The 27,013-nt window shown below is 44.9% G+C and overlaps 3 non-coding genes across 3 annotated transcripts; all 3 read right to left on the bottom strand.

The window, feature by feature from the left end:
* Nucleotides 1-8,703: 8,703 nt before the first annotated feature.
* TRNAA-AGC (transfer RNA alanine (anticodon AGC)) lies at nt 8,704-8,776 on the bottom strand. The gene has a single exon. It is a non-coding gene; the product is annotated as a tRNA-Ala (tRNA).
* Nucleotides 8,777-13,775: 4,999 nt separating this feature from the next.
* Nucleotides 13,776-13,848, bottom strand: TRNAA-AGC (transfer RNA alanine (anticodon AGC)). Its single transcript has one exon. It is a non-coding gene; the product is annotated as a tRNA-Ala (tRNA).
* An 11,002-nt stretch (nt 13,849-24,850) lies between these two features.
* TRNAA-AGC (transfer RNA alanine (anticodon AGC)) lies at nt 24,851-24,923 on the bottom strand. Its single transcript has one exon. It is a non-coding gene; the product is annotated as a tRNA-Ala (tRNA).
* Between the last annotated feature and the right edge of the window lie 2,090 nt (nt 24,924-27,013).

A 27,013-nucleotide genomic window follows, 5' to 3' on the forward strand; every position in this document is an offset into this window, starting at 1 on the left:
TGATCTGTCTCTTTGGCTTTTCACACGATCTATGAAGGCAATCTTTATTGTTATGATTATTAATGCAAAGTTGTGCACGAAAATATTTTAAGTCAACTGTGTGTCGAATGATTGTTTGGCGGTGCACAATCTTAACCAGTGTGTTTGTGTAAAATTATCCATTTCACATTCTTTACATCACTCGAGCACAGACAATAGACTCTTCTACACTTCTGTCTCCTGTGAGGAAAGATTCCTTGCTCAGTCTGAAAATTGAACCAGAATCGCAGGAAAATACCCTCGCTGAGCAATGAAGACTCGAACAAAATTATCCGCGTCAAGATCTCCGGCCGATGTTTCTCAGGCGGCGAGTCCGGAGTGACCTTCGATTTGAACCACAACGAGTGGTTCTGCCTCGACCGCTTCGACACTGACTTCTGCTGCAGGAGGTGCGGTCGGGACAAGGGGGGCCCTGAGGGAAGCTGTGGAGGAGGTGGTACGAAGCTTCGGCAAACACACCCAGGGATACGGACGTGGTGAGACACACCGACCTGAGGGCATGCCCTTTCAACAAACTGACCAAGGGTCATGGAGGCCGTCATGATCACAATCGTAGTGTTAATAATCCTCTTGATCGTGTCGGGGTGTGATGATCGTTCTCGTGATGGTTTGTGTCATGCTTTGAGATGGCCAAGGTGATTGTACTCATTGTCTCGTGTAGAAGATGTTGGTTGTCATTGATCTCATGATATTTGTGATATCTTGATAATGATGGTATCATTCGTTGGTGTCAGAGAATTCATTGTTGTCAGAGAGTGAGATTCAGACCTGCAGCGAAAACGAAGCGGTTTTTTTTTGGACGCAAATTATGAAAAAAAACATTTTTGGTGAGGATATTTTAATCTGCCATGGAGAACGAACTGCTCTTGTGGAGAAAGAATGGGAATTATTACTGTTTTAATGTGACAGAGCAGTACCCACAGGTTGAGAGAACCGATGGAGCAGAACAACACTTGTGGTGTGACAGAGCATGAAGGGGCAGAGCAGGAATGGCAGGAAAACACCAAGAAGGAAAAGAAAGAGAGGCTGAGAGTGAAAGAAGAGAGGCAGGGATGAAGATCGAAATGGAGACTGGAACGGCAGAGTGGAAAGTCGTAGAGGATAAAAAGAAGGCTGAGAATCAGAAATGGGTGGCGGAAGGAATAAGATGAGGGTGGAGCAGATGATATCGGAAACACACAGGAACAGGTAGCATCCAGCAAAAGTCGAGAACGAGCCGGCGATTGTCACGGTCGATGAGTTCCCTCGGCTCAATGGTGCGAAGGAGGAGCTCACCCAAATAACAGAGGGCTGGGTCAGGATTCTTCCTGTTGGAGGTTACATGTTTGGAAGTGTGCGTTGTGAAATGGATTCCGCAATCCGACCACCTAAACGTGAATTGGAATATTCTTCAGAATAGACACGGTGCAAAGAGAATGATGACTGTCACATATTGGGTACTCACGGGTTACTGCAACCACAGTGGGAGCCAGACAGGGTTCAGGAGTATTCACAATGGTAATGTCGTGGCACAAAAGCCTCTTTCACGAACTCCGAGGACTCGCACCATGGACTTGGCATTGGTTCCGAATCCTGAGGAGGGGGCCACACTGCCCATCCACGAGATTTTGCAGGAGCACAGGTTGAGGAAAATTGGAGTGCTAGACCCAAAATAAAAGAGAGCACCTGCATGTGGAGCAGCAGGTAAATCGGTTGAAAGAATCACCTTAAATGGGTTTATGTGTCAGCAGGGGGACAACTTTGTTTTTGGAATATTCAGTTCGGGTCCGAGCGCTTCTGCTTCGCACAATTGACGTGGGCAACCACCATTAAACAGCAGATAATTGGTGTGTGCATTGAGACCCCTTACATCCACAAAATGATTTTGAGAAGAGAGAGTCCTCCCTTCCTCTGCTTTGCGGTGAGTCCCTTGGGACACCTTTGTCAAACCCCAGAGTCTCAACATGTACTCAGACCCTCCCTGGTTTTTCATCTCACCTGGACTTTATTCAGGTGTGCTTATTCGATTGAGCACTGTCCCTCTATGAGTGAGTGAATCAGTCAGTCTGTCTGTATCACTTCAGACATGAATCACTTGAACCAAACACACGATTTTAAAGAAAGTTGGCCACAACCATCATGACCCATAATGTACCAAAATGAATCAACCGCATCAAAATCTACGCTTATTAAAGGAGTCGATGATGACGGGAGATGTTCTACCACCCTAAAATAGGTATTTGCTCTCTTTTCCAAAACGACACACAATTTTGATGAAACTTGACGACAGCCTTCATTATCCATGATGTACCAAACTTTGTTCACAGCAGAAAAAAATGAGGGCCTTTGGGGCTCTGTGGGGGGTTTGAGCTCCAAAATATCTCGAGCATCAGAGAAAAAAAACAAACACAAATTAGTTCACACCAAACACGGTGGTCGAACCCACAACCCCAGGATTCAGAGTCCCATGCTCTTCCAAATGAGGTCACCAGGAAGATGTTGTTTCACTCTATTATGACAGCTTTTCAAAAGATGGATGTTGAATTTCATTTGGAAAACGAAAAGTTGACACGTTTCAGTATTTAATTCATTTTGTCATGTTCACACGTTTTCATCTTGATTCCATTTCAGAACGATTAAATCCCTGGTGAGATGTCAGAACATAAAATATTGGAGGATGCGGGCATCGATCCCGCTCCCTCTCGCATGCAAAGCGAGCGCTCTACCATTTGATCTAATCCCCCTGATGTGTTGGTGTGGCTTTTCACACGATCTATGAAGGCAATCTTTATTATAAGGATTATTAATGCAAAGTTATGCACGAAAATATTTTAAGTCAACTGTGTGTCGAATGATGGTTTGGTGGTGCATAATCTTAACCCGTGTGTTTGTGTAAAATTATCCTCATTTTACATTCGTTACATCACTCGAGCACAGACAATAGGCTCTTCTACACTCGTGTCGACTGTGAGGAAAGATTCCTTGCTCAGTCTCAAAATTTCACCAGAATCAGAGTAAAATACCCTCGCTGAGCAATGAAGACTCTGACAAGAGCATCTGCTTCATGATCTCCGGCCAATGTTTCTCAGGCGGCGAGTCCGGAGCGACCTTCGATTTCAACCACAACGAGCGGTTCTGCCTCAACCACTTCGACACTGACTTCGGCTGCAGGAGGTGCGGTCGGGACAAGGGGGGCCCTGAGGGTAGCTGTGGAGGTGGTGATGCGAAGCTTCAGCAAACACACCCAGGGCTACGGACGTGGGGATACACACCGACCTGTGGGCATGCCCTTTCAACAAAGGGACCAAGGCTCATGGAAGCCGTCATGATCACAATCTTAGTGATAATAATCCTCTTGATCGTGATGGGGTGTGATGATCGTTGTTGTGATGAAGTTAGGGAATTTTAGGAAATTGTAACGACCATCTGTGAAAAAATTTCTTTCCAAAAAATTTATTCACAAACGTATTCATCTCGGTGTCTACTAACACCTGTCAATTCGTGCAAACCTAAATCCTTGTGGAAAATTCTGGGGAGCCAATCAAAGTTCGGGTGCTCAGAGGGCCTATGCGAAAAAAATCGAAAAATTAACTTTTGCCAATATTGACTTGTGGGATTCTAACTTGGGGTTTTCTAGGGTGTTGTATTGATTGCAACCATTATTTTTGAGAAAAAAAACACTCCTTGATCATATAAAATGTATTTTATTGTCATTTTTAACAGAACTGTGCTCAATGGAAATGTTGCTTCGTCAGCTTTTACAACCTTATTTATCAAACTCCCCAGTATCTTCCTCACTCCTCTTGTCATCCAGCTGGTTTATGTTCAGGCAAGAGTTACCATGACAGATGCCGCAAGCAGAAATACACTGGACTCCTTGCTTTTTACAGCAGCACCTAAGTGAGCTGCATTCCCCCGCACAGTTGCAGCTGGCAAACGTCAGGAGGTAGTCTGGTGCAATGGGGTCTGTAGAAGGGACCGGTGCATATCCTTGCTCAGTGAGTTGCCATCCATAGTCCCGGGCATCCAACGATGGACTTTGCAGCATCAGCCAGTCTCTATTCTGGAGGTAAGCTCGGAGAGAGTGCTGTGCTGCAGCTCCTGTTGTCGGGGGGAGTTTCTCATGTTTTATGCTCCCAGTAGCAGCTCGCTTGCTGAAGATGTCGAATCTCAAGTCTTCCAAGTCTTTGGAGGATTTCCCATGGAACATGAACATGAAAAGATCACAGCCTGCTTTAATGATATCACCTTTCTCAGCTCGTATGTCCATAAACACGTTCATTGCCCTCCCTGCTTCATCTGTCTTGCAGAGCTTGCTTAGCAAAGTTGGTTTTTTCAACCCAAAAATTGCAGACACTGTATTACAGCCAGAGAAGCTGTGCAAGAAGATGAAATACCTCCGGGATATCTCTTGGAGGGCCTCCCGGATCTTTCCGACATAGTAAGATGTTTCTTTGGCTGTCATGAGGAAGATCGGACGGTCTGCAACATGATGAATCAGCATAACCACGACGTCTGCGTCCTCAGCCCTCACCTCGACAGGGGACTCTCGTACCTCATCTATAGCTGCGCGGACGATGGAGGTGTCGGCATCATTGTAGCATTGCTGTACACTGATTCCATTCCTACTAAATGTCTCAGCAAGGAGCAGAACGAGCTGGGTTTGTTGTTCTTGCTATCGAGGAACTTTTTTCTTGCAATGATGATTTTGAGATCCAGACAAATCTGAATGTCACAGCATGCATTCTTTGTTCGTCTCAAGTGGTCATGGTCCTTGGTGGAGCTGCCATATCCGTCAAAGACCACCGTTATCCGGAGGCGATGGCTCCCCATGGACTTCACAAACTGGAGGTAGCTCTCGGAAACATCCTTCCAAGTAAGGTTAGCCTCCCACTTGACATTGTGCAGGAGCCACCCACCATCAACCACAAGGCTTGTGCAGGGGGGTTGTTTGACATGTGACATACCTTCAGGGACCTTGCTGGGGCAGCCTTGTCTGGCTTTCACAACTTTTGATTTTTTGTCAAATAGAGACATCGGTTTTGGCGTCAACTCAAAGCGCAGACCTTCTTTGGTCTTGACTTCACGCTCACTGAAGACAATGAGGCAGTTGAATAGCTTCAGTGAGTCAATGACGAGCTTCTCGCCATTGACTTTGGGTCCAGATCTGAGGCTTGTAAGTGATTTGACCTTGTGTTTGGCTACCATTGCATCCACAACAGTTTTCCAATCCATCTTAGCCTGTATGGCTCTGCCAACTTCTTCTGCTTGATCAGCATTGACTTGGTCTTCAGGAGTGCTGCTGAACCCAGTTGAGAAGGACACCAGAGTCTTCTTGTCCCGTGTGGCATCGAAAGGGTTGACTTCCTCCAAGCACCCAACTATGGTGTTGACAGCATCATTATCTCTCTTCATTTGGGCTCTTTTAACGTCAGTGTGGACAGCCACCCCACATTTGACCATGCTTCTTTCTAGCTCTTGGTGAATGAACGAGAAGTGGTTCAGAGTCTGAACCCAAGACTTATGAGAAGACTCATTCCGAAAGCGGCCTCTGATTAGACCTCCGGAGGATTTTGCCTCACCCATGAGTGTGGTTTCTATCGTGATGTCGGTCCATGTGCTGGACCATTCATGGTCTGAGAACCTGACTACATGGTTGCCGTACAAAGTGAACTTGGGTCGAGTTTCCTGGAACATTGGACTCTCCTGTCGCTGATGCATCAGCTGTACATACAGCCTTGCTCCCTTTGCGTACTGATGGCCCACTGCTGCGAAGGTATTGAGCATTCCAATGATGCAGCTGAGATGACCTGTGTGGTCTGGGACACGCTCACTCCTGATGACACGCTCACAAGCTCAGAATGTGATACGAGTGGGTGGCCTTTATTGGAGACTTTTGAGAGCGTATGCTTTTCAATCCTGGAACCACCACAGATGAAACACCTCAAGCCAGGTTCAGTCACATTCTTGTCCATACTGTCTTAAAAAAATAAGACTTTTTTTTTGTAAACAACAGACAGGACATGAAATTTTGACACAAAATAGACAGAACACACATACAGTGATGTGTTTTAACATTAATAGGTCCACTCCACGTTGAATATATTCAACTTCTATGGAGTCTGGTACACAATAATTTATAGCTAAAAGCTCTTAGCTAACGTCAGCTAACACAGAGAATTCTACTGAAAATGAGCACAAATATAACCAACAATATAGCAATAGTTTCAAAAATGTTGTATGCTGGTTTCAGCACAATTTGAACAATCTGAATCAATTGAGCAAAATTACCGCAAAACACAGTCTGAGATGTCTAAAAATGGATCATATCACCATTTTATGGCCAGGGATTCATTTTTCCTCAAATCTAATGGTTGGAATCAATTCAGCACCCCCAAGAAACCCCTATTTAGACATCCCACAAGTCAATATTGGCAAAAGTTAATTTTTCTGATTTTTTCGCCCAAGTCCTTTGAGCACACAAACTTTGATTGGTTCCCCAGAATTTTCCACAAGGATTTGGGTTTACACTAATTGATATGTGTTAGTCGACACCCAGATGAATACGTTATTGAAGAAATTTTTTGGTAAGCAGTTTTTTCACAGATGGTCAATACAATTTGCTAAAATTCCCAAACTAATGGTTTGTGTCATGCTTTGTGATGGCCAAGGTGATTGTACTCAAGGTTGCGTGTTGAAGATCTTGGTTGTCATTGATCTCATGATATTTGTGATATCTTGATAATGATGGTATCATTCGTTGGTGTCAGAGAATTCATTGTTGTGAGAGAGTGAGATTCGGACCTGCAGTGAAAACAAAGCGTTTTTTTTTGAATCAAATTATTCTAAAAAAAATTTGCTGAGTATATTTTAATCTGCATGGAGAACGAACTGCTCTTGTGGAGAAAGAATGGGAATTATTACTGTTTTAATGTGACAGAGCAGTACCCACAGGATGAGAGAACCGATGGAGCAGAACAACACTTGTGGCGTGACAGAGCCCATGGGGCAGAGCAGGAATGGCAGGAAAACACCAAGAAGGAAAAGAAGAGAGGATGAGAGGGAAAGAAGAGAGGCAGGGATGAAGATCGAAATGGAGACTGGAACGGCAGAGTGGAAAGCCGAAGAGGATAAATAGAAGGCTGAGAAGCAGAAAAGGGTGGCGGAAGGAACAAGATGAGGGTGGAGCAGATGATATTGGAAACACACAGCAACAGGTAGCATCCAGCAAAAGTCGGGAATGATCCCGCGATTGTCATGGTCAATGTGGTCCCTCGGCTCAATGGTGCGAAGGAGGAGCTCACCCAAATAACAGACAGGTGGGTCAGGATTCTTCCTATTGGAGGTTACATGTTTGGATGTGTGCGTTGTGAAATGGATTCCGCAATCCGACTACCTGAACCCGAAATGGAATACTCTTCAGAATAGACATGGTGCAAAGAGAATAATGAGTGTCACATATTGGGTCCTGACGGGTTACTGCAACCACAGTGGGAGTCAGAGAGGGTTCAGGAGGATTCACAATAGGAATGTTGTGGCACAAAAGCCTCCTTCAAGAACTCTGGGATTTTGCACCATGGAGATGGCATTGGTTGGGAATCCTGATGAGGGTGCCACACTGCTGATCCACGAGATTTTGCAGGAGCAGAAGTTTTGGAAAATTGGAGTGCCAGGCTCAAAATCAAAGAGCGCACTTGCATGTGGAGCAGCAGGTAAATCGGTTGAAAGAATCACCTTTAAAGGGTTTTTGTGTCAGCAGGGGGACAACTTTGTTTTTGGAATATTCAGTTGGAATCCGAGTGCTTCTGCTTCGCACCATTGACGTGGGCAACCGCCTTTAAACAGCAGATAATTCGTGTATGCATTAAGACCCCTTACAACCCAAAATGATTGGGAGAAGAGAGAGTCCTCCCTTCCTCTGCTTTGCAGTGAAACCGTTGGGGCACCTTTGTCAACCCCCAGAGTCGCAATATGTAGCCAGACCCTCCCTGGGTTTTTAGCTCACCTGGACTTTATTCACGTGAACTTATGCGATTCAGCACTGTCCGTCGGTGATTGAGTGAACCAGTCATTCGGTCAGTCAGTCTGTCAGTATCACTTCAGACATCATCGCTTGAACCGAACACGATTTTAATTAGAGTTGGCCAAAACCATCATGACCCATAATGTACCAGAATGAATCGACCGCATCAAAATCGATGCTCATTAAAGGGGTGGATGGGGACGGCAGATGTTGTACCACCCCAAAATAGGTATTTGCTCTCTTCTCCAAAACGACACGCACTATTTTGATGAAACTTGACTGCAGATTTCATTACCCATGATGCACCACAGTTTGTTCTCAGCAGAAAAAAAAATCAGGGACTTCGGGGCTCTGCGTGGGTTTGAGCCCCAAACTATCTCGAGCATCAGGTAAAAAAAAACAACCAAAAATTTATTCACAACAAATTTGGGGGTCAAACCCACAACCTGAGGATGAAGAGTCCCATGCTTTTCCAAATGAGGTCACCTGGAAGATGTTGTTTCATTCTATTCTGAGAGCTTTTCAAAAGATGTATATTGAATTTCATTGGGAAAACGAAAAGTTGACATGTTGAAGTATTTTATTCATTTTGTCATGTTCACACGTTTTCATCTTGATTCCATTTCAGAACTATTCATTCAGAAGAAGAGAACATAAAATAATGGAGGATGCGGGCATCGATCCCGCTACCTCTCGCATGCTAAGCGAGCGCTCTACCATTTGAGCTAATCCCCCTGCTGTGTATGTTTGTCTTTTCACACGATCTATGAAGGCAATCTTTATTGTTATGATTATTAATGCAAAGTTGTGCACGAAAATATTTGAAGTCAACTGTGTGGCAATTGATTGTTTGGCGGTGCACAATCTTCACCCGTGTGTTTGTGTGAAATTATCCTTATTTTATATTCTTTACATCACTCGAGCACAGACAATAGGCTTTTCTGCACTCGTGTCGACTGTGAGGAAAGATTCCTTGCTCAGTCTTAAGATTTAACCAAAATCACAGTAAAATACCCTCGCGAAAGGCCCAGTCACACCTTGACGTTTTTGTCAGCTTATGCCGATTTTTGCAAAAATTTGTGTAAAACGCTGGTACACGTTGAATACGTTATGGGTACGTTTTGTTTATGTTGAGACCCCGCTGAAAAACACTGCCATAAGTGGTAGTACTCTGGCTTTAAACGTTGAACTTTTGGGTTTTCCTCAAATTTTTTCATGCTTGAAATTTTACGACGTATGCCGGCGGATGACTCACGTTCTGCTGCGCTGGCCATAAGTTGTAGGCACGTTATGCAATCGTTAACACACGTTGAAACACGTTACTTGTAAGTTACTCATCAGTCGAAACATGTGGAGGAAATGGTTAGCGTACCCGAAACTTATTTCTAACCTCTGAGTAACGTTTTATGAACACGCAACACGAACGTTGTTCACACTTTGCAACACGTTACTTGAAAGTACTACGACTACTACCGCTACTACCACTACTACTACTACTACTACCAACATCGACATCACTAGATTCTCTCGAACTACTCCTACTACTACTATTAATAACATCGACATCATTAAATTCTCTCGAACTACTTCTACTACTACTACTACCAACATCGACATGACTAAATTCTATCGAACTACTACTACTACTACTACCATCGACATCACTAAATTGTCTCGAACTACTACTACTACCAACATCGACATCACTAAATTCTCTCGAACTACTACTACTACCAACATCGACATCACTAAATTCTCTCGAACTACTACTACTACCAACATGGACATCACTTAATTCTCTCGAACTACTACTACTGGTACTCGTACTACTACTACTACTACTACTGCTAACATCAACATCACTAAATTCCCTCGAACTACTACTACTACTACTACTAATAACATCGACATCACTAAATTCTCTCGAACTACTACTACTACTACTACTACTACTACTGCTACTGCCACTGCCAGTGACATTGACATCTACTCAACGTGGAGTCAGGAACACTGACGGGTTCCTCTTGTGAAGCCCATTTGTATATACCAATTCCCCTAAACGCTGCCAATACGCCAATATACGGTAGCTGTAAGTTAGAAACACATTCAGTAAGTTCTGTGGTCATCCGGAAGACATCAATCAAATTCGTCTGCATACTCCAATGTGCGTTTGAGATACGTTACACATAGGTTCAAAGCACGCTACTCAAAGGTTTCAAAGCACACTACTAATATGTTCAAAGCACGTTACTCGTAGGTTAAAAATTAAGTTTCGGATATGCTAAACATTACCTCGACGTGTTTCGACATATGAGTAAGGCCAAAAAAAAAAAAATGTTGCATTGGCGGAACGGGTCACTGAAAAATAGGGTAGGTCGGTCGGGATCTTTTTTTTTTTTTTTTTCCTAATAAATCCCAAAATTTTTGGATAATAAATCCAAAAATTTAATAAATCCTAATAAATCCCTCCCAAAATCTCCCCCGGCTCGAGTACCACCCTTTTTGTCGGCGGGTTCTGTCCGAAACACTTCCGGGTTTTTGCGATCGCGATCGCAATCAACAAGATACTTGAAATCGATAGCAAAAAAACAAAAAAAAAAACGTAGGGTCGGCGGAATTTTTAGGGTCGGGCGGGTTACGCCAATGCAACATTTTTTTTTTGGCCTAACTTACGAGTAACGTGTGGCCGACGTGTGTAAACGATTGCAGAGCGTGCCGAGAACTTACGCCAGCGTATGCGGAACTTGTGAGTCATACGTCGAGTACGTCGTAAGATTTTCAGCATGCTTGAAATTTCATGACGTACTAGACGCACCACGTAATATGACAGCGGACTTCATTGTTTTTCTTTGTGCTGCTAACGTATACTCAACTTACCCATACCGTATTCGACGTGTCCCAGCGTTTTAGACACATTTTTCATAGGTCGGCATACGCTGGCTAAATCGTCAAGGTGTGACTGCGATGTCGACACTTCCAATTTTCAGGCGGTTATGATTTAAATCGGCGAGTGGCAGATTTTTAACAGAGAACGCCAGGACTTCGTCGGCGATACGTGCAGCACACTATGACAAAGTTAAACTAATCGTTGGGCATAGTTTGTGAACACCGACAACAGGCGAAGCATTCGTTGGTGTAAGTTATCTTTAACACAACGAAACGTTCTGTGCCCGTTACTAATACGTTATGGATCCGACCAACACGTTATGAAGACGACCAAAACTTAAAAAAAAACCTCAAAACTTCAGCGTACGCCAACGTTTTACGTGCGTTTTTATACGTTGCCATTGCTGGCTAAAACGTCAAGGTGTGACTGGGCCTTAAGTAATGAAGACTCTGACAAGAGCATCCGCTTCAGGATCGCCGCCCGATGTTTCTCAGGCGGCGAGTCCGGAGCGACCTTCGATTTCAACCACAACGAGTGTGGTTCTGCCTCTAGCACTTCGACACTGACTTCGGCTGCAGGAGGTGCGGTCGGGACAAGGGGGGCCCTGAGGGAAGCTGTGGAGGTGGTGTTGCGAAGCTTCAGCAAACACACCCAGGGCTACGGAGGTGGTGAGCCACACCAACCTGTGGGCATGCCCTTTCAACAAACTGACCAAGGGTCATGGAGGCCGTTATGAATGCAGTAGTGGTGTCAATAATCCTCTTGATCGTGTCGGGGTGTGATGATCGTTCTCGTGATGGTTTCTGTCATGCTTTGAGAAGGCCAAGGTGATTGTACTCATGGTCTCGTCTTCAAGATGTTGGTTGTCATTGATCTCATGATATTTGTGATATCTCGATGATGATGGTATCATTCGTTGATGTCAGAGAATTCATTGTTGTCAGAGAGTGAGATTCGGACCTGCAGCGAAAACAAAGCGGTTTTTTTTTTGACGCAAATTGTTCGAAAAAAATTTCAGTGAGAATATTTTAATCTGCCATGGAGAACGAACTGCTCTTGTGGAGAAAGAATGGGAATTATTATTGTTTTAATATGTCAGAGCAGGACCCACAGGATGAGAGAACCGATGGAGCAGAACAACACTCGTGGCGTGACAGAGCCGAAGGGGCAGAGCAGGAATGGCAGGAAAACACCAAGAAGGAAAAGAAAGAGAGGATGAGAGGGAAAGAAGAGAGGCAGGGATGAAGATCGAAATAGAGACTGGAACGGCAGAGTGGAAAGCCGAAGAGGATAAAAAAGAAGGTTGAGAAGCAGAAAAGGGTGATGGAAGGAACAAGATGAGGGTGGAGCAGATAATATTGGAAACACACAGCAACAGGTAGTATCCAGCAAAAGTCGGGAACGAGCCGGCGATTGTCACGGATGATGTGTTCCCTCTGGTCAATGGTGCGAAGGAGGAGCTCACCCAAATAACAGAGGGCTGAGTCAGGATTCTTCCTGTTGGAGATTACACATTTGGATGTGTGCGTTGTGAAATGGATTCCGCGATCTGACCAACTGAACCCGAAATTGAATTCTCTTCAGAATAGACAAGGTGCAAAGAGAATGATGAATGTCACATATTGGGTACTGATGGGGAACTGCAACCACATTGGGAGCCAGAGAGGGTTCAGGAGGATTTGCAATTGGAATGTCATGGAATAAAACTCTCTTTCGAGAACTCAGAGGACTCGCACCATGGAGTTGGCATTGGTTGGGAATCCTGATGAGGGGGCCACACTGCCCATCCACGAGATTTTGCAGGAGCACAGGTTGACGAAAATTGGAGTGCCAGGCACAAAATCAAAGAGAGCAATTGCATGTGGAGCAGCAGGTGAATCTGTTGAAAGAATCACCTTGAATGGGTTTATGTGTAAGCAGGGGGACAACTTGTTTTTGGAATATTCAGTTGGAGTCCGAGTGTTTATGCTTCGCACCATTGACGTGGGTAACTGCCTTTAAACAGCAGATAATTGGTGTGTGCGTTGAAACCCCTTACATCCCCAAAATGATCGGGAGAAGAGAGAGAGTCGTCCCTCGTGCTGCTTTGCGGTGAGTCCCTTGGGACACCTTTGTCGACTGCCAGAGTGTGAAAATGTACCCTGACCCTCCCTGGGTTTTTAGCTCACCTGGACTTTATTCAGGTGAGCTTATGCGATTGATCACTGTCCGTCGCTGAGTGAGTAAATCAGTCAGTCGTCAGTCTATCTGTATCACTTCAGACATCATCGCTTGAACCAAACACACGATTTTTATGAAAGTTGGCCACAAACATCATGACCCATAATGTACCAGAATGAATCCATCGCATCAAAATCTGCGATTAGTAAAGGGTTCGATGGGGACGGGAGATCTTGTACCCCCCAAAAGAGGTATTTGCTCTCTTCTCCAAAACGACACACACAATTTTGATGAAACTTGACGACAGCCTTCATTACCCATGATGTACCAAAGTTTGTTCACAGCAGAAAAAAAATCAGGGTCTTAGGGGCTCTGCAGCACGTTTGAGCCACAACATTTCTTGAGCATCAGAGAAAAAAACAACCAAAGATTAGTTCATGCCAAACATGGGGGATTGAACCCACTACCCTCGGTTGAAGAGTCCCGTGTTTTTCGAAATGATGAAGCCAAGGAGATTTTATCTCTTTCTCTTATGACAGGTTTTAACAAGATGTATATTGAATTTCATTTGGAAAACGTTAAGTTTCCACATTGAAGAATTTAATTCATTTTGTTATCTTCACGTTTTCATCTTGATTCCAATTCAAAAACATTAATTACCTGGTGAGATGTGAGAACATAAAATAATGGAGGATGCGGGCATCGATCCCACTACCTCTCGCATGCTAAGCGAGCGCTCTACCATTTGAGCTAATCCCCCTGATGTGTCTGTTTGTTTTTCACACGATCTATGAAGGCAATCTTTATTATTGTGATTATTAATGTAAAGTTGTGCACGAAAATATTTTAAGTCAACTGTGTGTTGAATGATTGTTTGGCGGTGCACCATCTCAACCCGTGTGTTTGTGTAAAATTATCCTCATTTCACATTCTTTACATCACTCGAGCGCAGATAATAGACTCTTCTGCACTCGTGTCGACTGTGAGGAAAGATTTCTTGCTCATTCTCAAAATTTAACCAGAATCAGAGTAAAATGCCCTCGCTGAGCAATGAAGACTCTGTCAAGAGCATCCGCTTCCGGATCTCCGGCCAATGTTTCTCAGGCGGCTAGTCCGGAGCGACCTTCGATTTCAACCACAACGAGCGGTTCTGCCTTGTCCACTTCGACACTGACTTCGGCTGCAGGAGGTGCGGTCGGGACAACGGGGGCCCTGAGGGAAGCTGTGGAGGTGGTGATGCGAAGCTTCAGCAAACACACCCAGGGCGACGGACGTGGTGAGACACACCGACCTGTGGGCATGCCCTTTCAACAAAGTGACCAGGGCTCATGGCATACCTGCCAACATTTTTTGAAGGAAAAGCGGTAGGCTGGCGTCGCACGCGTCCCTCGGGGGGTCCGGGGGCATGCACCCCCGGAAATTTTTCAAAAACATGAAGCAAAATGGTGCAATATCCTGCATTTTGAGACCATAGTTAGCTGAAATATTTCCACATATTTTTTGAGTGAAAAATAGAAAACTTATCATGGTTAAGTTGTTTGTTACATGGAACTCATTGTTACATGTATGTTACATGGAACTCACTTACATGGAACTGTTACATGATCTTTATTTTTCTAAGACATCATGATCATCAGTCACGTTTCCATAAATTACTGACTCTCCAAGCTCCACATGTACAGTATGTGCCCATATGTGGACACAAGAGTTAACATAAACTCACTGATACATCTTTATGAATGAAATGACTGGCCACTCTGATTTCATAACATATTTACAGTTTACCTTACGCGAAGACTTGATATACTTGAACTCTGTTGTCCAACTTGGCTTAATCTCGTTGACCCAGCGTGGGAGTGGTTTTTTCTTTTCTGGTGTTTGCATTGTTGTCGTGCACTGAAGCGATGAGTACTCTCTGTTAACTGCAGTCTTTGATCATGAATGGAAAATGGCGCGTTGTCTTGAAATGAATGCCCGCTGTTTCCTGTCGTCCCATTTGATTGGTCATGCTTAGTTTGGAAGCAATAACCAATCGCTGAAGAGATAAGAAATCAAGGTCAGGCACGAGTTTTGTCGAATGTCGAAGCAGCCGCGTGTAATACGATCTTGGCAGTGAGAAACGAACACAAAACTGAAAAAAAACAACTATTTATTTTTTTCCAATAATAATTTCCAAATGCGGTATGTCTTTTTTTTTTTTTTTGTATACCTTGGTCGAGGCTCGTATGAGAGCAAACACATAACTCACAGCAAGGAGGCATGAGACAAGAGGGGCGGGAGTGGAAGGGACAAAACAGTGGGGAACAGACACATTAGGTGAACTGTGGAAGGGAGAGGGATGGGGATGGGATGGGGATGGGACGGGGAACATGGTGAAGAGAAGATGGACATTACAGGGACTTTCAGGAAGGAAAGCAGGAGAAATGAAGGAAGTGGGCTTGGGTGGATTATCGGGGGTAGAAAAGATCGAGGATTTGGATGGGGGAAGATAAGAGGTGGTGGTGAACAGCTGTTTTGAAAGCCTGGAGGGAAGAATGGGAAAGAATAGAGTGAGGAAGTTTATTCCAAAGGCGGGGAAAAAGAGGAATGAAAGAGTGAAGATGAGCAGTGATTCGTGATTTTGGTAGTTTTACCAGAAGGGGGTTGTTGGCGGACCTTGAGCGCCCTGTGGAAATGTGGTGGGGACAAATCGCAGAGAGAGCAGGGGGGGCAAGGCTCTAGAGGAGTCGGTAGAAGACAGAAAGACCACCGACCAACCTGCGGTGATTGAGTGAGAGGCCCAAAGACTCAGCTTCATTGCGGGAGATGCCGATGATCTTAAATGCCCTGGTTTCGACAGCGTTAAGCCAAGAAAGGTGGGAGGCAGGAGCATCAGCCCAGAGGGGAGAGCAGTACTCCATCAGGCTACGGACAAAAGCTCTGTAAGTGGTCAGGAGCTCAAGAGGGCTGAGGAAGGACTTGGCACGACGGAGGATTCCCAGTCGGCGACTGGCTTTTGAGGCGAGGTTGGAAATGTGACTTTCCCAGGAAAGGTCATGGCAGATAGTGAGACCGAGAAGCTTGAAAGAAAAGACTTCTTCCAGAGGATTGTTGAGAAAGTGGATGGGGGGGTTTTGTAAACGGTCCTTTCGAAGAGACACAGTGAGAGCGTGAGATTTGTCTGGATTGAAAGACATGTTCCACATGTTGGACCAGTTTGTGATTTTATCCAGATCTGCAGTGAGCGAAGAAGCTGCTGCTTGCCGGTCTGAGGGATGACAGATGGTACGGCAGAGGGTGGAGTCGTCGGCAAAGAGAAATAGAGGATTTTCCAGATAGTCTGAGAGATCATTGATAAAAACCAGAAAAAGAACAGGGCCCAGAACGCTACCTTGAGGAACTCCAGCCTGCACAGGAAGAGGGGATGAAAGAACTCCATTTAGGGCCACACATTGACTGCGACAGGAGAGGAAGTCTGCGAGCCATGAGTGGAGATGGCCTTGAATACCATGGGAAGAGAGTTTGGTGAGTAGGGCAGGGTGCCAGACTGTGTCAAAAGCATGTGATATGTCCAGGGATACGGCTCGGATTTCCTGTCTGGCATTGAGGACCTCCATCCATTGATGGGAGAGCAGAAGCAGCATATCCAGGGTAGAGTGACCTGGTCTGAAACCAAATTGATGATTGGAAATCAAGCCATTGGAGAAGAGGAAGGATTTCATATCTGAGGCGATGATTGATTCCATCACCTTGCTGATGATTGGGAGAAGGCTGATTGGTCTGTAGTTATAGGGATCTGTTTTTGCACCTTTTTTATGCAGGGCAGTGATGTTAGCAAATTTCCAAGCAGATGGCAGATGACCTTGGGCAAATGAGAGGGTGAATAGAACAGAGAGAGGGTGAGCAAGAGCAGAAGAGCAGGCTTTGAGGACACGTGGGCTGATGCCGTCTGGACCGGTTGCAGAATCTGACTCGAGGTTTGAAAGCAAGCTCTCCACCTTGTCAGGAGAAAAGGATACAGAGTCCAGGGACAGTTGGGTGCGACTGGGTAAAGTGGGTAGAGATAGTGATGGGTTTAGGACACAAGATTTAGCTGCAAACACCGAGTTTAGACATTCAGCTTTATCACGTGTGGAATCAGCAGTGCGGCCATTTGAGGTAATGGAGGGGATGGAGGGGGAACATACACCAGAAACAGATTTGATTAAACGCCACCAGGATTTTGAGGAGGGAGAGAGGTTTGAGAGTTCAGACTTGAGATGAGAAAGATGTTGTTTTCTGGCTCTCCTGAGGGTAGATACACACTTGTTCCGAGCTTTGTGGAAAGAACTGAGATTGCCCTCAGTTGGGTTTGCTTTCCATGAGGCAAAGGCAAGTTATTTCAGGACAACTGCCTCGCCACAAGCTTCAGTAAACCAAGGGCGGGAGGAAGGGTAAGACAACTGAACACGAGAGGGGATAAATCTGTGCATGAGGGAGAGCAAGTTTCTTTGAAAGAATTCCCAGGATGAGTTGATGTTTGAGAAAGTAGTGATAGGAGACCAGTCTGTAAGTTTGATGGCTGCTCGGAGACCCTGCCAGTCGGCTTGAGTGAAATGCCAGACTCGACGGCGGTGAGGTGGTTCTCTGATAACAGCCAGAGAGATGTCCACTTTGACAAGGACGTGGTCAGAAGAACCAATTGGAGCGAAGGAAGAGCAGCAGATATTGTCAGGGAAATTTGTCAAAACCAGATCCAGAAGAGATGGAGTACCATTGGTTGAGATTCGGGTCGGGAAGTTGACCGATTGAGTCAGTCCCAATGAGTCGCAGAAAGCTTTTGCTGAGGTGCCATGGCAGGTGAGAGAGGTACCCACACCCAGCCAACTGGCGTGATGACAATTGAAGTCACCACATAAGAGGAAGAGAGAGTTTGGATGAGAAGATAGAAGATGGTCCATGTTTTCGGATAGTGAGGTGTAGATGGAGTCATCACTGTTCGGTGGACGGTGCAGTACACATATAAACATGAGGTGGGAGTGGAGGGAAGCCGAAGCCAGAGGTATTCCTGGGGGTGTGGGGGAGTGAGAGCAGTGCATGGAGAGTGAGGAATAGAGTCTTTGATGAAGAGAGCAACATCTCCACCAGGACGAGGCTCAGGTCTGTCAAACCGTAAGAGGGAGTAGCCAGGGAGAGATACTTTGGAGTCAGACACGTCATGGGAGAGGAAAGTTTCTGTTAGGCAGATAATGTCTGGTTTGTCAGTGGCAACCTGTATGGAAAGATCTGAAAGGTTTGAGCGAAGGCCCCGGATATTTGAGGTCCACACTTTTAATGAAGAGGAAGGGGAGGAGGCTTTGGGTGCAGGAGGTGGAGGGGAGGGGAGGGTAGGACAAGGGACGAGGGGGCAGGTAAGGAGGGATGCTGAAGGAGTGTGGTGTATTGCAGAACAGTGAGGGGAGGGGGCCGAATGAGGAGGAGAAAAGGCTCTGGGGTGCTGAGAAAGTGGGGGGACAAGAGAAAAGGAAGAAGGCAGTTGAGGATTTGAGGAGGTGGAGTGAAGAGATGGAGGTGAGAGGGCAGTGGAGGGAGGCAGGTTGGTGGATGAGAGGGGGGGCAACTTTGAGAAGGAAGAGTGAGCGGGATGAAAAGTGGGAGAAAGCTGAGGGGGGAGTTTTTGAGAGAGGTGAGAGGGAGGCTTGGAGGGGGAAGAGTGGGATGGTTGCTTTGAGAGTGAGAGTGAGGGGTGAGCGGGGTGAGTTGGCACTGAAGTTGGAAAAAAAGAATGTTTGATGGAAAGCGAGCATCCATGGCAAACTGTGGTTTTTAAAAGTTTTAGGTCAGAGATACGATTTAACACAATTCTTGATGGATGCAATGAAGGCGAATTCAGAGCATGGAGAGAAGAAGCGCTGTAATAGTTGGATTTTTTAGGCAAGGAATGAAGGAAAGGTCGAAATGAGAGCAGTCTGTTAAAATAGCAGAAGAGTAGTGCATTGTGAAACAGTAAAGAGTACCACATGTGTGAGAGAGGAAGATGAAGCATTATAAGATCGTTTTTGTTGTTAAAAATAATGTATGAGAGAGTTCAACAGATTAGGTCATGGAAGTGTAAAAAAAAAAAAAATCGAGGAAGAAGACGAGGAGGAGGTTAAGAGGAAGAAGAAGAAGCAGAATCGGGAGAAGGTGAGCGTGTTGTTGTTGTTGGGTATATATATATATATATATTTTTTTGTTGTTAATATTGATATATGAGAGAGTTCAACAGATTAGGTCATGGAAGTGTAAAAAAAAAAATCGAGGAAGAAGACGAGGAGGAAGTTAAGAGGAAGAAGAAGAAGCAGAATAGGGAGAAGGTGAGCGTGTTGTTGTTGTCGTAGGGTATTTTTTTTTTTTTTTTTTTTTTTTTTTTTTTTTTTTTGTTAGAAAAGAAAGAGATTAGTTGGGAGAATGGGGGATGTTTGGAAAGTGGGGAGGATCAAAATTGAAGGTAATGGGGAGGATAGAAATTGAAGGTAATGGGGAGAAAAAACAAACAAAAAAAAAAACGATCGAACACCGAGTGGAACCGGTAGGCCTCAAGCCTAGGCCTCAAGCACAGGTAAGAACGTCGACAAAAATACTCACAAAATAGCACGATTTTTTAAACAAAACCGAACTAGCAACACACAGTAACATGTAGGTGAGAAAATTAAACAGTTAAAATGGGACAAATAACAACCGGGAACTTAGCTTTGAGAACGTCAGCAGGGAGCCCCGAAGGAGACCTCTCGCTGCTCTAAAACCGGAACCGGAACCGGAAGGGGTCTGACTAATAAAATCGGAATGCGTTGGGAGCAAAAGAAAATCGGTATTGGTTGGGAGCTATAGAAAATCGGTCGGGTACCGCGCAAATCGGTAGGGTTGGCAGGTATGTCATGGAGGCCATCATGATCACAATCGTAGTGTTAATAATCCTCTTGATCGTGACGGGGTGTGATGATCGTTCTCGTGATGGTTTGTGTCATGCTTTGTGATGGCCAAGGTGATTGTACTCATCGTCTCGTGTTGAAGATGTTGGTTGTCATTGATCTCATTATATTTGTGATATCTTGATAATGATGGCATCATTCGTTGGTATCAGAGAATTCATTGTTGTCAGAGAGTGAGATTCGGACCTGCAGCGAAAACGAAGCGGTTTTTTTTTGGACGCAAATTATGAAAAAAACATTTTCGGTGAGAATATTTTAATCTGCCATGGAGAACGAACTGTGCTTGTGGAGAAATAATGGGAATGATGACTGTTGTAATGTGACAGAGCAGTACCCACAGGATGAGAGAACCGATGGAGCAGAACAACACTCGTGGCGTGAGAGAGCCCATGGGGCAGAGCACGAATGGCAGGACAACACCAAGAAGGAAAAGAAAGAGAGTCTGAGAGGGAAAGAAGAGAGGCAGGGATGAAGATCGAAATGGAGACTGGAGCGGCAGAGTGGAAAGCCGAAGAGGATGAAAAGAAGGCTGAGAAGCAGAAAAGGGTGGCGGAAGCAACAAGATGAGGGTGGAGCAAATGATATTGGAAACACACAGCAACAGGAAGCATCCAGCAAAAGTCAGGAACGAGCCGGCGATTGTCACGGTCGATGTGTGCCCTCGGCTCAATGGTGCGAAGGAGGAGCTCACCCAAATAACAGAGGGCTGGGTCAGGATTCTTCCTGTTGGAGGTTACACATTTGGATGTGTGCTTTCTGAAATGGATACTGCAATCTGACCATCTGAATCCCAAATGGAATACTCTTCAGAATAGACACGGTGCAAACAGAATGAGTGTCACATATTGGGTATTGACGGGTCACAGCAACCACAGTGGGAATCAGAGAGGGTTCAGGAGGATTCGCAAAAGGAATGTCGTGGCACAAAAGCCTCCTTCAAGAACTCCGAGGACTCGCACCATGGAGTAGGCATTGGTTGGGAATCCTGCTGAGGAGGCCACACTTCCCATCCACGAGATTTTGCAGGAGCACAGGTTTTGGAAAATTGGAGTGCCATCCCAAAATCAAAGGGAGCACTTGCATGTGGAGCAGCAGGTAAATCGGTTGAAAAATCACCTTGAATGGTTTTATGTTTAAGCAGGGGGACAACTTTGTTTTGGGAATATTCAGCTGGAGTCCGAGCGATTCTGCTTCGCACCATTGAGGTGGGCAACTGCCTTTAAACAGCAGATAATTGGTGTGTGCGTTGAAACCACTCACATCCACAAAATGATTGGGAGAAGAGAGAGAGTCCTCCCTTCCTCTGCTTTGCGGTGAGTCCCTTGGGACAGCTTAGCAAATCCCCAGAGTCTCAACATGTACCAAGACCCTCCCTGGGTTTTTAGCCCACCTGGACTTTATTCAGGTGACCTAATGCTATGGAGCACTTTTTGCCGGTGAGTGAGTGAATCAGTCAGTCAGTCAGTCAGTCTGTCTGAATCACTTCAGACATCATCGCTTGAACCAAACACACGATTTTAATGAAAGTTGGTCACAACCATCATGACCCATAATGTACCAGAATGAATCGACCACATCAAAATCTATGCTCATTCAAGGGTTCGATGGGGACGGCAGATGTTGTACCCCCCAAAATAGGTATTTGCTCTCTTCTCCAAAACGACACACACAATTTTGATGAAACTTGACGACAGCCTTCATTACCCATGATGTACCAAAGTTTGTTCACAGCAGAAAAAAAAATCAGGGTCTTCGGGGCTCTGTGGGGGGTTTGAGCCCCAAAATTTCTCGAGCATCAGAGAAAAATAAACAACCAAAAATTAATTTACTCCAAATGTGGGAGTCAAACTCACAATCTGAAGATTAAGAGTCCCATGCTCTTCAAATGAGGTAGCCAGGAACATATTTTTTGTTCTGTTATGACAGCTTTTCAAAAGATGTATATTGAATTTCATTCGGAAAAAGATAAGTTTACACATTGAAGTATTTAATTCATTTTGTCATGTTCACACGTTTTGATCCAAATTCCATTTCAGAACGATGAATTCGCTGGTGAGATGTGAGAAAATAAAATAATGGAGGATGTGGGCATCGATCCGGCTCCCTCTCGCATGCAAAGCAATCGCTCTACCATTTGAGCTCGTCCCCCTGCTTTATATGTTGGGCTTTTCACACCTTATATGAAGGCAATCTTTATTATTCTGGTTATTAATGCAACGTTTGCACGAAAATATTTTTGGTCAACTATGTGTCGAATGATTGTTTTGCGGTGCACAATCTTAACCCGTGTTTTTGTATAAAACTATCCTCATTTCACATTCTTTACATCACTCAAGCACAGACAATAGGCTCTTCTGCACTCGTGTTGACTATGAGGAAAGATTTCTTGCTCAGTCTCAAAATTTAACCAGAATCACAGGAAAATACCCTCACTGAGCCATGAAGACTGAGAAGACCATCCGCTTCACGATCTCCGGACAATATTTCTCAGGCAGCGAGTCCGGAGCGACCTTCGATTTAAACCACAACGAGTGGTTCTGCCTCGACCACTTCGACACTGACTTCGGCTGCAGGAGGTGCGGTCAGGACAAGGGGGGCCCTGAGGGAAGCTGTGGAGGTGGTGGTGCGAAGCTTCGGCAAACACTCCGAGGGCTACGGACGTGGTAAGACACACCGACCTGAGGGCATGCCCTTTCAACAAACTGACCAAGGGTCATGGAGGCCATTATGATGACAGTAGTAGTGGCAATAATCCTTTTGATCGTGACGGGGTGTGATGATCGTTCTCGAGGTGGTTTGTGTCATGCTTTGTGATGGCCAAGGTGATGTACTCATTGTCTCATGTGGAAGATGTTGGTTGTCATTGATCTCATGATATTTGTGATATCTTGATAATGATGGCATAATTCGTTGATGTCAGAGAATTCATTGTTGTCAGAGAGTGAGATTCGGACCTGCAGCGAAAACAAAGCGGTTTTTTTTTGGACGCAATTTGTTCGAAAAAAATTTCAGTGAGAATATTTTAATCTGCCATGGAGAACGAACTGCTCTTGTGGAGAAAGAATGGGAATTATTCCTGTTTTAATGTGACAGAGAGTACCCACAGGATGAGAGAACCGATGGAGCAGAACAACACTCGTGGCGCAACAGAGCCGATGGGGCAGAGCAGAAATGGCACGAAAACACCAAGAAGGTAAAGAAAGAGAGGATGAGAGGGAAGAAGAGAGACAGAGATGAAGATCGAAATGGAGACTGGAACGGCAGAGTGGAAAGCCGAAGAGGGCAAAAAGAAGGCTGAGAAGCAGAAAAGGGTGGCGGAAGGTACAAGATGAGGGTGGAGCAGATGATGTTGGAAACACACAGCAACAGGTAGCATCCAGCAAAAGTCGCGAACGAGCCGGCAATTGTCACGGATGATGTGTTCCCTCGGCTCAATGGTGCGAAGGAGGAGCTCACCCAAATAACAGAGGGTGAGTCAGGATTCGTCCTGTTGGAGATTACACGTTTGGATGTGTGCGTTGTGAAATGGATTCCGTGATCCGACCAACTGAACCCGAAATTGAATTCTCTTCAGAATAGACAAGGTGCAAAGAGAATGATGAGTGTCACATATTGGGTACTGATGGGGAACTGCAACCACATTGGGAGCCAGAGAGGGTTCAGGAGGATTTGCAATTGGAATGTCATGGAACAAAACTCTCTTTCGAGAACTCAGAGGACTCGAACCATGGAGTTGGCATTGGTTGGGAATCCTGATGAGGGGGCCACACTGCCCATCCACGAGATTTTGCAGGAGCACAGGTTGAGGAAAATTGGAGTGCCAGGCACAAAATCAAAGAGAGCAATTGCATGTGGAGCAGCAGGTAAATCGGTTGAAAGAATCACCTTGAATGGGTTTATGTGTAAGCAGGGGGACAACTTGTTTTTGGAATATTCAGTTGGAGTCCGAGCGTTTATGCGTCGCACCATTGACGTGGGTAACTGCCTTTAAACAACAGATAATTGGTGTGTGCGTTGAAACCCCTTACATCCCCAAAATGATCGGGAGAAGAGAGAGTCGTCCCTCGTGCTGCTTTGCGGTGAGTCCCTTGGGACACCTTTGTCGACTGCCAGAGTGTGAAAATGTACCCAGACCCTCCCTGGGTTTTTAGCTCACCTGGACTTTATTCAGGTGAGCTTATGCGATTGATCACTGTCCGTCGCTGAGTGAGTAAATCAGTCAGTCGTCAGTCTATCTGTATCACTTCAGACATCATCGCTTGAACCAAACACACGATTTTTATGAAAGTTGGCCACAAACATCATGACCCATAATGTCCCAAAATGAATCCATCGCATCAAAATCTGCGATTAGTAAAGGGTTCGATGGGGACGGGAGATCTTGTACCCCCCAAAAGAGGTATTTGCTCTCTTCTCCAAAACGACACACAGAATTTTGATGAAACTTGATGACAGCCTTCATTACCCATGATGTACCAAAGTTTGTTCACAGCAGAAAAAAATCAGGGCCTTCGAGGCTCTGCGGCAGGTTTGAGCCACAACATTTCTTGAGCATCAGAGAAAAAAACAACCAAAGATTAATTCATGCCAAAGATGGGGGATTGAACCCACTACCCTCGGTTGGAGAGTCCCGTGTTTTTCGAAATGATGAAGCCAAGGAGATTTTATCTCTTTCTCTTATGCAGGTTTTAACAAGATGTCTATTGAATTTCATTTGGAAAACGTTAAGTTTCCACGTTGAAGAATTTAATTCATTTTGTCATGTTCATGTTTTCATCTTGATTCCAATTCAAAAACATTAATTACCTGGTGAGATGTGAGAACATAAAATAATGGAGGATGCGGGCATCGATCCCGCTACCTCTCGCATGCTAAGCGAGCGCTCTACCATTTGAGCTAATCCCCCTGATGTGTCTGTTTGTTTTTCACACAATCTATGAAGGCAATCTTTATTATTGTGATTATTAATGCAAAGTTGTGCACGAAAATATTTTAAGTCAACTGTGTGTTGAATGATTGTTTGGCGGTGCACAATCTCAACCCGTGTGTTTGTGTAAAATTATCCTCATTTCACATTCTTTACATCACTCGAGCACAGATAATAGACTCTTCTGCACTCGTGTCGACTGTGAGGAAAGATTTCTTGCTCATTCTCAAAATTTAACCAGAATCAGAGTAAAATACCCTCGCTGAGCAATGAAGACTCTGACAAAAGCATCCGCTTCAGGATCTCCGGCCAATGTTTCTCAGGCGGCTAGTCCGGAGCGACCTTCCATTTGAACCACAACGAGCGGTTCTGCCTCGATCACTTCGACACTGACTTCGGCTGCAGGAGGTGCGGTCGGGACAAGGGGGGCCCTGAGGGAAGCTGTGGAGGTGGTGGTGCGAAGCTTCAGCAAACACACCCAGGGCGACGGACGTGGTGAGACACACCGACCTGTGGGCATGCCCTTTCAACAAAGTGACCAGGGCTCATGGCATACCTGCCAACCTTTTTTGAAGGAAAAGCGGAAGGCTGGCGTCATACGCGTCCCTCGAGGGGTCCGGGGGCATGCAACCCCGGAAATTTTTCAAAAACATGAAGCAAAATGGTGCAATATCCTGCATTTTGAGACCATAGTTAGCTGAAATATTTCAACATATTTTTTGAGTGAAAAATAGAAAACTTAACATGGTTAAGTTGTTACATGGAACTCATTGTTACATGTATGTTACATGGAACTCACTGATCTTTATTTTTCTAAGACATCATGATCATCAGTCACGTTTCCATAAATTACTGACTCTCCAAGCTCCACATGTACAGTATGTGCCCATATGTGGACACAAGAGTTTACATAAACTCACTGATACGTCTTTATGAATGAAATGACTGGCCACTCTGATTTCATAACATATTTGCAGTTTACCTTACGCGAAGACTTGATATACTTGAACTCTGTTGTCCAACTTGGCTTAATCTCGTTGACCCAGCGTGGGAGTGGTTTTTTCTTTTCTGGTGTTTGCATTGTTGTCGTGCACTGAAGCGATGAGTACTCTCTGTTGACTGCAGTCTTTTATCATGAATGGAAAATGGCGCGTTGTCTTGAAATGAATGCCCGCTGTTTCATGTCGTCCCATTTGATTGGTTATGCTTAGTTTGGAAGCAATAACCAATCGCTAACGAGATAAGAAATCAAGGTCAGGCACGAGTTTTGTCGAATGTCGAAGCAGCCGCGTGTAATACGATCTTGGCAGTGAGAAACGAACACAAAAGTGAAAAAAAACAACTATTTATTTTTTTCCAATAATAATTTCCAAATGCGGTATGTCTGACTTATAAAATCGGTCTGCGTTGGGAGCTATAGAAAATCGGTAGGCCACCGCGCAAATCGGTAGGGTTGGCAGGTATGTCATGGAGGCCATCATGATCACAATCGGAGTGTTAATAATCCTCTTGATCGTGACAGGGTGTGATGATCGTTCTCGTGATGGCTTGTGTCATGCTTTGTGATGGCCAAGGTGATTGTACTCATCGTCTCGTGTTGAAGATGTTGGTTGTCATTGATCTCATGATATTTGTGATATCTTGATAATGATGGCATCATTCGTTGGTATCAGAGAATTCATTGTTGTCAGAGAGTGAGATTCGGACCTGCAGCGAAAACAAATCGTTTTTTGTGTTGACACAAATTGTTCAAAAAATATTTTGGTTAGAATATTTTAATCTGCCATGAAGAACGAACTGTGCTTGTGGAGAAATAATGGGAATGATGACTGTTGTAATGTGACAGAGCAGTACCCACAGGATGAGAGAACCGATGGAGCAGAAAAACACTCGTGGCGTGACAGAGCCGATGGGGCAGAGAAGGAATGGCAGGACAACACCAAGAAGGAAAAGAAAGAGAGTCTGAGAGGGAAAGAAGAGAGGCAGGGATGAAGATCAAAATGGAGACTGGAGCGGCAGAGTGGAAACTTGAAGAGGATAAAAAGAAGGCTGAGAAGCAGAAAAGGGTG

This window comes from Eptatretus burgeri, chromosome 11, assembly GCF_056783735.1.
Source record: "Eptatretus burgeri isolate ZD-2024b chromosome 11, Ebu_testis_v1, whole genome shotgun sequence".
NCBI lineage: Eukaryota > Metazoa > Chordata > Myxini > Myxiniformes > Myxinidae > Eptatretus > Eptatretus burgeri.